General features: G+C 36.9%; 1 long non-coding RNA gene across 1 annotated transcript; it reads right to left on the bottom strand.

Moving 5' to 3' along the window:
* Positions 1 to 400: 400 nt before the first annotated feature.
* LOC122822975 lies at positions 401 to 6,739 on the bottom strand. Its single transcript, XR_006369260.1, has 4 exons — positions 6,668 to 6,739; positions 2,619 to 2,704; positions 2,220 to 2,507; positions 401 to 2,133 (listed from the first exon to the last, which is right to left on the bottom strand). It is a non-coding gene; the product is annotated as an uncharacterized LOC122822975 (long non-coding RNA).
* Between the last annotated feature and the right edge of the window lie 5,560 nt (positions 6,740 to 12,299).

The raw sequence follows: 12,299 nt of genomic DNA, 5'->3' as shown, positions 1-12,299 counted from the left end.
TGCTTTTATGAGGGATGTGTATGTATCAGCTGATATGGTTTTGTTTTAAAGTTAATCAATGAAGTTAAATTGAATTTGACTTGTTTTTCCACATTTACTTCTGAATTTGGAACTCTTTCAAAATATAAACCTCTGAGAAAACGTGAAACAAAATGAAGGTGGAAGTAGTGAGATGATCAGATTAGCCGTTTGTTGTTGTTTTCTTAAATTCCTCTCAGGATATCAGTCTGACACAGATTGGGGGGAATCACCACAAACTTTTGTTGTTGAAAGCCGGAGGACGAGTGAAAATCGGTTAGGGAGAGTTCAGAGGGGGATTTTTGTGCCACTTGTAAAAAATGTCAAATAAGTTTGATTTCTTACTTTGGAAACTCTGCTCAAATAAAAAAACCAACATGGCTGCTTGAGAGGAAAAGTTATCAAAACTGTTTATTTACATTTCAAATTATTTTTTTACAAATTCATCAGAGACACATAAAATAATTTTAGTGATGATTACACAAAGTAACATTAGTGTTTAATTACATAAAAAAACATAGAAATACATTGATATTGGTGTGTATTGCATATTAGTCAGCCTTCAGTAACACAGTTAGCAAATCCCGCTGCTTTCTCGACGTAGACGTGGACTAATGTGATATTCAGACGGCTGAAATGAATGATATCCGTGTCATTGCTGTGCTGAGTTTGTTCCCAGTTCACCCTTATAAAGATCTGGTTCTGAATTCAGTTCCCTCAGGTTAAAATGAACTGATTCATGTCCACAGTTCACCAATATTCAAAATTTTGATCTAAGTTTGCAGCTCTAGCTTGAATTAGCTCTTGTTCATTTATCAGAACTCGTCAAAAATAATGGTTTTAAAATTATACATACAGGTCATGATGTCATTCACAAAAACACTATGTAAGCAGAATTGCTTGAATACGGTTTTACACGAAGAAACAGCACTGAATAGACGTGTTGTAAAAAAAGAAAAAAAAGAGAGTGCAATGATTTGCATCCTCCCAGTCATCATTAATGTGAGTTATCCCAAACTTGCTTCTTCAAGGTAAATAAGGACAAAGACGTGTCAGTGTTTTGAATGTCTCATTGATAGAGATACATCCTGACGTTTTTTCGTCTAATCAAAGCTCCCATCCCTACAAATCACTGTAGAACTTGAAGTTACAGTGCCCCCCCTCACCTATAACAGATCCCAAAAATAAACTAAATGTAATTAATCAAATGTCATGGCTACAGTAATTGGGAAACAGTTAATTATTCAATCTAACCAACCCAACACTGGTTACCATAGAAACGGAATGCAAACTGATGTTTGGTCGTTATTGCACCCTTCGTATTACTTGGGTGTCAAGCAAAGTGCCAGGTGGTACTCCTCTCCCAATTGATCTGAAAGAAGACTCTTCTTCACACACGTCCTCTAGACAAGTTTAATGTAATTGCATTTCAACGTACACCTTTAATTGATATGTCATCTATGCCATGTGAAAGCAGCTATCAAACGTGAATAGATTTAGATTTTAATGTGGATCACTAGTGTTAAACACCATAACAAAACTGAATAAATAAATGTGGGTCTCAGGACCGCAAATGGCCCTCGTTGAAAGTTGTAGATAAATTCATAATAAAAAGTACGATGAGGAATACCTTTCATTTACAACAAATGCAGTATGCATATACAAAACATTAACACTTAACTGTGTTAAATTTGGTCATAGCAACAAGTCAGCACTCAATCACTCTATGGATAAAGAGTTTGTTCATACAGATATGTACACAATACATGTGCACAAAGCTGCCACCAAGCTTTAGTAATTGACTCACAAAGAGTTAATAGTCCCAGTTATAGATCAGTGGACTTGCCACCATCTGACCAACGTCCTTCCAACAGAGTTCTGTAAGAAAGAAAGGATGAAAACTTTCTTTCATTTCTTATGGAGAAGAAATGAAATCGTCCTGCTGGGGCACCCCTGTGTGTTGGTTTCTTTTTGAAGTTATATACTTTCTTATAAGATAAGACAAAATGGCCACAACGATGACTGTAGCAAGAACACCCAGTATGCTGGATATGAGATAGGACTGGGTTTCCTCTTCCTCTATCCCTGTCTTCAATGCAGGTGTCTGCGTCATTTCTAAAAATGAATACATCTTATTTTTAATACAACTTGCTCTCATGTCTGAAAAGAAAACAGACTTTTAGATGCTGAAAGTAACTCACCGTAGACTTGCACATGGATAAGATCAGAAGCCAAACCACAGTTTGAGTGAATCTCAACTGTGATATTGACCTCTTTTTGGCCAGTAATCACCAGTTTCAGAATGGAGTTATTCCAGGCACACTTGTACATTCCTGAAGTACTTCCACATTCTGTGATGGTGCCATTTGTGTGAATCAAGGAATTTGTAATGTTACAACTCCTGTTAGTTTTCCATTTAATTGAACAGTTTTCTGTAACTGTGTCGCCAGAGCTCATTGAAACTTTCTTGGGGCAAGTCAGCAGCACCGCTAAACAAAGACAAACAGCAAAATAATAATTCTATTATTATTATCACTCCATTTAGATGAGCTATTCTTGTTAAACTCTCCAAGTATCAGAAATAAAATAAAGCATATTACCTTCATCTGATGAAACGCTGTGTTGTAGGAGATACAACAGACTCAAACTTATCCAAACGGAGGACATCTTTGAACGCCTTCAATGACTGGAGAAAGAGAAAAGGACATATTGGCATAAAGATATTGAGAAAACACAATTCCAGAATTGCGGTGTTTTCGTTAAATAACAAACGGAATTAAAATCACACGTGAACAAGTTTGCTCACGTGATAAATCATTAAGAAACATTTCGATACAGCCAAAAAAACTACCTCATCCTAGATTTTTTGAAATAGTTTTCTTTCCATTTAGCAGATTTATTCCAATTTGTTCAATGTTATGGTAAATGAAAACAGAGCTACTTGCTGTTGCTTGATAGGCTAAAGCCAATGAGAAATCTGTGTTTTCCAGTTCAATTAAAATAATTTTACAGTGTGATAAAGACCAATTTACTCTTTTACTCTGACATTTGGACTCTTAATATTGAAAGACGATGAACGTTCGTCATAATAACGAGTTGATTGGAAGCTAAGCTAAATAGCTAAAAGTTATATTTCTTCAAAAGTTGTTGGTTTTTTCATTTGACTAGCAGAAATCACGGATCATCTCGTTAATACTGCTTGGTTTATTGGTTTAAAGTGTAAAATTTAAGATAGCAAAAGGCAAATGTAATATTGTAACCAGTTAAATAAGAGCAGTTAACAGCTACATACTTCATTTAGCTAGTGCTTCGAAAGAGACCGACTGTACCGAATGCTAACAAGTGATTTAAGGAAGTAGATCTTTTAGGGCACATATGTCAGAGTCAAGGTGGCCCGCGAGAAGATTTTCTACGGTCCCTGGGATGATCTTGATTTATTATTAGAACCGGCCCGCAGCAAGCCGGCACCCCGTCTGAAAATATGCGACGCCCCGTTCGATCCTCCCCCGGTCGATCACAACGCCCCGTTCGATGGTCACAAGCAGCAGGAAATTTACGAAGGCTTGGGCGGTCCGCTGCACTAGACCGTCGTCATTTAAAAAAATCTCAATGAACATTCGATCAGTCCGGCCCTCGGCTTGTAGCTAAATTTTTTATTTGGCCCTCCGTCCATTTGACTTTGACACCCCTGTTTTAGGGGGTCTGTAAATTTTTCTCTGGGCTCGTCTTTCCACACAACTTTAACACATTGATCAAGGCATGTGGGGCAACATTGTGTCCAAATTCGAAAGACATGTTAGCAAGGAACAACTTTGACCTATTTGGTTCCTCTGAACACTTAATTTCCTTCAGTTGGATTTTCCAAAGAAAAAGAAACTTAATACGAACCATGAATCTGATACAACAAGCAAACGATGCATTTTCTTTCACTTGCCAGTGTTTCCTCTTGCTATGTTTCCAGCAACTGCTATATGATAATTACGTATGCAACTTTTTAGGGCAAAAATGCAAAGATTTGTTCCAGGGAAAACATTAGTATTAAAAACAAATAGAATGTTACTTACCAGTATCAAAGTGTTTTAAATACTGAGTTTCTTTTAACTTTTATATGTCTTAATTTTATTCAGGGACATTATTGCTGAAGTCTTAATATGCACTGCAAATACACAAAATCCTACCAAGTATTTTTGTCTTGTTTCGCGACAAGAAACTAGACAAAAATAGCTTTAGCAAGACAAAACTAACTTAAAAGCAACTTTCCTGCTAGATGTAGGAGCTAGTTTTAAGTCAGTAATTCCTTGATGATGATGAAAATGTATTAGTTCCACTGGCAGATGTTTTTCTCTTATAAAAACACATTTGGCCCATAAGTGAAAAAATCTACCAGTGGAACTTTTTTAATCAATATTACAGAATTATTGACTTAGACCGGTGGTCTAGACCACAAAACAAACTACAAACCATCTTTACAGTGAAACACTTTTGTGTAACTGTTTTTTTTTTTTCTCATACTTTGGGAACCACTGACTTAGAACAAGCTCCTATAACTCTCTCAAACGTTAGTTGTGAGCTAGATTTGTCTCATTGCATTGTAAAAGTACTTCTGCTTGCCCCAGAAAGTAAACAAAAATACTTGGTAAGATTTTATGTTTTTGCAGTGTACTTATATGTGACTGTAGGTTTCAGCCACTCAGAAAGTGTTTGCAACACAATTGGAATCAGATTCCATCAAAATTTTCCCAAACCATCTGGAGACAAACATGAAGCATTGCAGGAATCACTCTCTCTGATCCTTGGACACCACTGATGTAGAGGAAAGACAAGGTGCAATATTGGCTGCAATAAGCCTAGCCAGGTTTTAATCTGCTGGATTATCATTACTTTGAGGGTAAAAATTAAACTGAAAGTTCAAAGTCCTGTCGTGGTAAAGAGGAGCTGTCAGAAAGACAGACAAGTCCTGGCAGCTGCTTGTCGTCCGACCAAACATTTAAAGAATGTTCCCTCTCAAAACCAGATTCATAGTTTGGCAAAGAGTAACAGTAGCTACTGCTGAATGATGAATGATGACTTTTTTTTTTGCATCCTCTTAACTTCCTCTTGGAGTCAAACGTCCAGTTTTCAAAATGTCAAAAGTCAATCTTCTTCACCGCTACTTGATTTGAATACTTTGATTTTTTTTTACACTCTGGACATTTCCTACATTGCATCATCTCCTAACCACAGACCAGAACATATTTTCGTATCATTTTTTTTCTTTTTCTAATAGAAAATCACAAAGGAGTGCATTATTCTGATGGGGAAGGAACTGGATTGAAAAAAGAACTTTTTCAAGGTATTGCCATTTATGACAGTTAACTTTTGGTTTGGTTACAGCTGCAAGTCTGAAGTGAGTTTGAAATGTTTCCTCTCTCCTTTTAGTGAGATACTTCAATCTAAGTAAGATTGGCTGGAGAGTGTCTCTAAACAACAATAATTATGCTTTCCAATGATTTTAAAATGGATTCAGACCTGGACTTTGACTGGACCATTTTAACCCAAGTCGTTTGCAGCTTCTGGGAGGTTTTCATCCAGCTTTGCCCTGGATCGAACCCCAAATATCTTCCAGTCCACTCCACTCCTCCCAGCTGAGGAAATGAATTCCCACAGCATCACGCTGCCACCACCATGTTTCATACCGATATTGCACCTTATATTTCCTCTACATCAGTGGTGTCCAAACCTTTTGACCAAATTGAAGCAACCAACAGGACACAAAAGTCATTAAATTAAAACTGATAAACTAGTATATATATACACACATACAAAATTTTTTTTTATTTTTTTGTTAGTTACGTTTTCACACACTGCACTGTTTTATGTTAAGTTCATCTTTGATTTTCAGCAGCTCCAACGACATCCATACATTACACATAATCCCTTTGCTCTGAAAGTTTTCCTGTTGTGATCCCTGTTAAGATATCTTTGCAGGAGTGATGTTTATTTGACCCAGCTAAGCATTTAACTTGGATTTATCGCTAACAAAACAGATAAACTCCCCAGAGGAACTCATAAAAAACACCTCCAGATGTCACTAACTCCGATTAGGTATACAAAAAGTTCCACACTTCCAGGAACGTGAGCGTCTTACAAACCCAACTTTGTTGCAACTCTGCTTCTGAGAAAAACAGGGGTCACAACAGATCGATATTTTTACAACATGGAATGAAATTTCGGCACACGGAGAGGCTTTCTCTTCAAACCTGCACGAGGTTCACAGAGAGGTTTAAATAGGAAGAGCGCAATCACTGCGCTTTTGGCCAAAACTGTGGATGTTTGAGGAGAAGTTAAAAACAGCTGAGGCCAATAATAATAATAATAATAATAATAATAAAAAGAAAACGCTGACAAGCTTGCATTATTAATATGTCGGCACGCGCTGTTAAAGCTGCCGGAATGGATCATTTGTGGAGCATAAAACGCCGGATCACACCTGCTGGATCCTTGTGCAATAAATGACAGCTGATGATTACACGAGTTATTGTAATGGTGCGTGTCTATAAACCGTACTTGGCAAATTAGCAGTAGCGGCACATGCGAAGAATTACAGTGAGAAAAGCAAATAAAGAGAAAGAAAAGCAAACAAAAAAGAGAAAGTATTAAGTGTACTCACCGCACTGGAAGGAGGGAATGACTCCAACATGGGATTCCAGTGAGTGAAACTAAACGGCACCGCTTCCAAAAAAGATAAACGGACGGGGAGAGAGAGATAAGATGGGTGGATAGAGAGAGATAAGAAGAGAGTGAGAGAGAAAGCGAAGCGGAGGCTGGGATGTGGAGAATGCTGCTCAGTATTCAGGTCAAAGGTGAAACCCGAACGCATATGAAGGAGCACCCTAAACCACTTTCGGGAGAAAGAATGTGAAGCCCTCCGGCACGTCGGTGGGATCTAAGAGTCTTGTTCATTTTTATTTTTATTTTTTATTTGCCAGCTATGCGTTTTAATTAGAAGAGCGGCAGCGGGAACTCACCCAACCTGATGAGGGAGATGCTTCAGTTGAGGGCCGAGCCAAAAAGAAACAGGAGCGGGAGGAGGGTGTTGTTCCCGAGAATTAATGATTGTTTTTTTTGGGAGCCGGGGAGGAATTGAGAGTTTTACTGTTGTAGATTTTTGCACCCATGGCTGCACAAATAAGAGGATGATGTTTAAAGTGTGTACAATCTAAACAAAAGAGAAACAAGACAGACACCACTTAACCAGTTAGTATATCGTCATCTTCCCAAAATAATTAGCCAAGTCATTTTTTTGCTCAAAAACATATATGTATTTATTTGCTAAAGCATATCCTGAAAAATGAGGTGGTGATTTTAATTTTTTTTTCTTTTTTGCCAAAATCACTTTTGGAAGGAAATAATTTAGGCCACTTTTTTAAAGAAGGTGACAGTATCGATTATAGGTTTGTACATTATAACGTGTTAATATATTTGTCATCAAACGGTATAATGACTCTGATACATATTCCTTTATGGACTAGTGTATCTAATTAGCATCATACCTAAATTTACACGAATGGTATTTCCAATGTTCAAATTTGTCATTTTAAATTAATTGATTAAAATTTCAATCTGATTAGCAGCAAAAACACAAAAACTATCGGTACTTGTGTACCGTTGGATATAGATTCAGGCATTGGGGGGGATGAAAAGTTAATTGCACACATTTAGACTGTGTTGGAAAATGAGGTCACTTCTAACTGTCTTATGGTTATTGATGGGAATTTGCATGAGTTTTTATTGTGTCACCGAAACATTTGCGATACAGTCCAAAACACACAATGATACTGAACACCTGGCAGACACTGAAAGATGAAGTTGAAAATGGAAAGAAAGAAAAACTCACTTTTACTAGGATTAATAAAACGGAGACTGTGAGTAGGATCACCTGGTCCTACAACAGTGTCTGACCTCAGAGATGCACATATGGAAGAATCTAAGTTGATTTACACTTCCTGGGTATGCAGACCCATTCCATAAGTAGAATATTATTGAAAAGCCCAGTTAATTCAGAAACTTTACATTACATAGATAAATGATACAAAAATGGATCTTTGAAAGCCTTTGTCTCTGTTAATTAAGGTGAATGTCTGCTTACACTTCATGACGACATGACATTTAAAATTAACATACTACATCAGACTAAGAAAAAAAAAAGCTCTTTTTAAGACAGAAATTTTAAAGAAAATCATGTTTAATTCATGCTTTAAGGTTATTTTTCAAAAGGTACATATGTTTCTAGGACGTATATTTTAATTTCTGAAATATAACCGTAAACATCCACCTGCAAACGCAGAAAATCGTAACTACAGGTGATTGTTTAGAGTGTGTGCTAGATAGCCATGTTTTTAAAAGTTGTATTAATTAATTCAAACAGGCAAAAAAACAAAACAACAACAACAAAACAATCTTAACAATTTATCCTGACAGTGTTATACATCAGTATTCTTTCATGGGAACGTGCATCAACTGGAGTACAATTGAGCAATTGTTTTCGGGTAGACCTGCGTTTTTCTGTTGCATCGGCCACAACGTGGAATTAACTAGCGGGTATCACGTTCTGTAATTTAACGTTTCATCTACGAAACGTTGAATTTTGTTAACAGAAACCCCTGATGGAAAAGAAAATTCCCTTGTTTATTTACAGATGGTTCAAAAAAGGTTACCAAAAACCTTTGGTAAATGCAGCGGTGTGGTGAGGTGGGGACGGGCGCACGTTAAAGATCAAAGGTCAAATGCTTTATCTTCTGTTTAATAGCAACAACATAAGACCCAACAAAGAAAACCACCATTGAACTGGCTCATGAGAAAACAGCTGCAGAGGAATTGGAAGAGATTGAACAATACAGACGTCTTTGCCAAAATTTGTGTCACGCACATTTTATGACTTGCACAATGCCAACCGGTCTTTCTGACTGATCCGCAGCGATTCCGACTTGGCACTTCAGGAGTGAAATTCAACTTTCTGTTGAGGCCTGAAGACAAAGGCATACCTGAAAGTCTTCACACTGACTCAGAGGACTCTTTAGCCTCACGTCGAGCCGAGTTGGTTGATGTGAATCTGCTCCGGATCAAGATAAATGCAGTCACACCTCTGCGCATGTGCAGTGCGCAGAGGTGTGACTGCGGTGAGGTGGGCGCTACGTTAGTGCAGGAGTTGAAGGCGACACATTGCACCATGAATAGTTGCAAATGTACCAAAATCACTGCCTGACAAGATAATGAGCTCTCTAGAGATTGACAGGCTGAATATTTAGGTTGGTTGCAATCCAACAAACAAACGTCGAGGAATGTAGGTCGGATAGCTTTTTGATTTTCTGTCCAGGATCTGTTGGAAAATAAACTTCTACTTCAATCTTGTGAAGTAGAAGTTCATTAACCTCTTTTGAATCCTCAACTTTTCCTCCTCAGTATTGCATTTAACGCCATCAACTCTGAGCAATTTGTTACGCAACGCCACCAGCGCCACACATGTAAATACACCAGTAACTTCACAAGCTTGGTCAAACATGCAAAAACTTTCGTTTGTTCAGCCAGCCCAAGTGGTTTAGAAAGAGCCACTTGCAATTTTAAATACAATGTAAAATAAATGACTATGTAAACAGCTTAAAAAGAATGACGAATAACATCGCTCAGAGCACAAAGCATAGACTTAGACTGACTAGATCTGTCCATATGGATCGGGAACGTTGTCACGGATACCTGATCTAGACTTTTTTTCAATATCTGGGCCGATGCAGATGTTAATATCAGATCTGTGCATCTCTGTTTAGATGGACGCATGGAACAGAAATGGCAAAAAAGTATCTATCTGATACTAATACTCACTTCAGTATCAATAGTATCAATTTTTAGATTGATACACCCATACCTAGAGTATAGAAAGCATTATCCTAATAAATTAGCATGTATTGTGTAACAGTGGGATAATTTTTATCCACATTGCATACATTTCCACAACAAGACGGTTGCTTCAAATTTAATCAACTGATTGCATAACGTAGGAAATGACAGAGAGAAAATGAAAACAGCCGTGGGTGATATGTTCAGATAGCTTTCTGTCTTTTATCACCACCCACTTACAGCCTCAGGGCTTCTGTCTGTTGACACATATCTGAAGAAAACACACACAGTAGGAACTGTCTTCTGCTTTCCCAGGTTGTTGTTGGAAAGAATGTCCCGTGATCAACAGGTTAGGACAAGCACAACACTGGTTTAGATCGACACACATCACTCTGATGTCTGTTTGCTCGCTTCATAAATCTTCTCTAAGTTAATTTATTATTGAGTGATACAGACCTTATATTAGCTTCAAAAGCACAAATGACATTGTAATTACTGCTAACGCTACCCTAGCAGCAACGTTAATAAATCTTATTCACACTTATTTGCAGGCTGTGTTGTCATCATACAGCCTCGTATTTGCTTCGTCTCATCAAAAATAATTTTAATATCAAATTCAAATTCTGCTGCCTCTTTTACAGGGTTAATAGATGAGCCATGTCGTGATGACTTCCTGAAGGTGGAGCTTCAGAAAGAGCTGCAGCTTCTTAAAGAGACAGAGGCCCAATTTCTAGACGTTAAAGTACAAAGTTAAATTTCTTTTAAGTCACATTTGATATAGGCAGCATTTTTATAACAACTGGAGATAACATAGTTGATTGATTGTCCTATAAAATGTCACTGTGTACCTGCAAAATACATAATACTGCCGCTTTAAACATTCCACTAGTTTAGCTGCATTCAGAACGGCAAGTTATTTATAGAGTTGACGGAAAGGAAGAAAGCAAATTCAAATTTTTCTGTATGGAACAAAAATTATACGGTTTCTATCGCTGGTCTGGTTTTAATAGTACCCACTTCATGTGTTGCTCATTAACGTTGGTCATACGTTGTTTATAGCAAAACTCTGAATACTCAGGTTTCCTCTGAACTCCTGCAAACCCAAATGATTTCCCCCTGTAATATGTAAACCAGTCTGCTTCCTCATCACTTCTATCCAGGTCATCTCCTGGCTGACAGGTAGAGTAATGCACCCACTATTTTTGTGGAGACGCTAACTTTTTGTTTTGTTTTCAGGCAAAAAATACCCAAAAAATGGTTATAATCGCTGTTGAAGTAGAAGATGCTTATCTGTGACTGATACTTATTCTAGTTTTAAATTTCATACTGGTAAAAAAACAAAACAAAACAAAAAAAAACATTATGTACTGGAATGTACATAATGGGTTCAGATGCTGTTTATTTTTTATTTCATTTTTTAATAACTTTTTTGTTATGTCTTTTTATTATTGTATTAATTGTTCCATCACAACTTTTAACAATGTTATTGCTATCTCGTCTTTTGTGAATTATATGGAATATATATGTGTGTGTGTAGCTGTAAGAGTCATAAGAGTAAAAAAGTGTCACCATTTGTTGCAGGGTTTCACCAACCTAAACCGAACACTTTTTAAAGGCAATTGTGATTGAAATTAAAGACCTGTATCTTTACGCTAACCCACGAACGTCGCTCAGCCAACTGGCAATAACTTTGTACTTCAGCTAAAGGCGCAAAAAAAGCTAGCCAGCTAGCTAACAAGGGTATGTTAGCAGCTAGGTAGCAGTAGCCTCAACCGTCGAGTTACAGAACAAAATATTTTAGTGCGACTTATATGCTTGCCTGACAGAAAAGTCCAATAAGAATAATAATAAAAACAGGATATGAGATCAAATATTCCTAACAAGCCAAATTGAAGACCTGTGATTAACATATTTCAGAAACTTATTTTCAGAAAAAAAAATATTTAATGCCTTAATTTTAGGTACATAATTGAAGACTTTTTACAGGTGTGTGGGCAACCTCTGTTAAAAATAAAACTTTTTTTTAAAGCTATATAATGTTTAAATGTTCTTTATGATCAGAACAGCAACAGAAATAAGTCACAACATTGGTTTGGAGAATATTTTAGTTCTTTACATGTCACAGGTATGCTTGGTCATTTAACATGAATACAAATATATAACTTAATAAAAAAAAAAGCTTGATTATGGAATTAAAAGAAATCGGTGATAAGTAAAAACATGAGTACCACTTAAAATAACTACTTTCCATACCCTGCCCTCCCCTCCCGCCTCCTGTCTGTAGAGATAAGATGCTGTTGCATAGTTAGCTTTATGTTGCACACAATTTGTTGTGTCATCTTGACAAAGCAAACAGCTTCAACACTAAATTAAAAAAAACAAAAAAACAGCAGCTTCCACACTGGAAA

The sequence above is a fragment of the Gambusia affinis genome, linkage group LG20 (assembly GCF_019740435.1).
Source record: "Gambusia affinis linkage group LG20, SWU_Gaff_1.0, whole genome shotgun sequence".
Lineage (NCBI taxonomy): Eukaryota > Metazoa > Chordata > Actinopteri > Cyprinodontiformes > Poeciliidae > Gambusia > Gambusia affinis.
The sequence above is the reverse complement of the archived record's forward strand: the minus strand, read 5'-3'. Positions and strand labels throughout refer to the sequence as shown.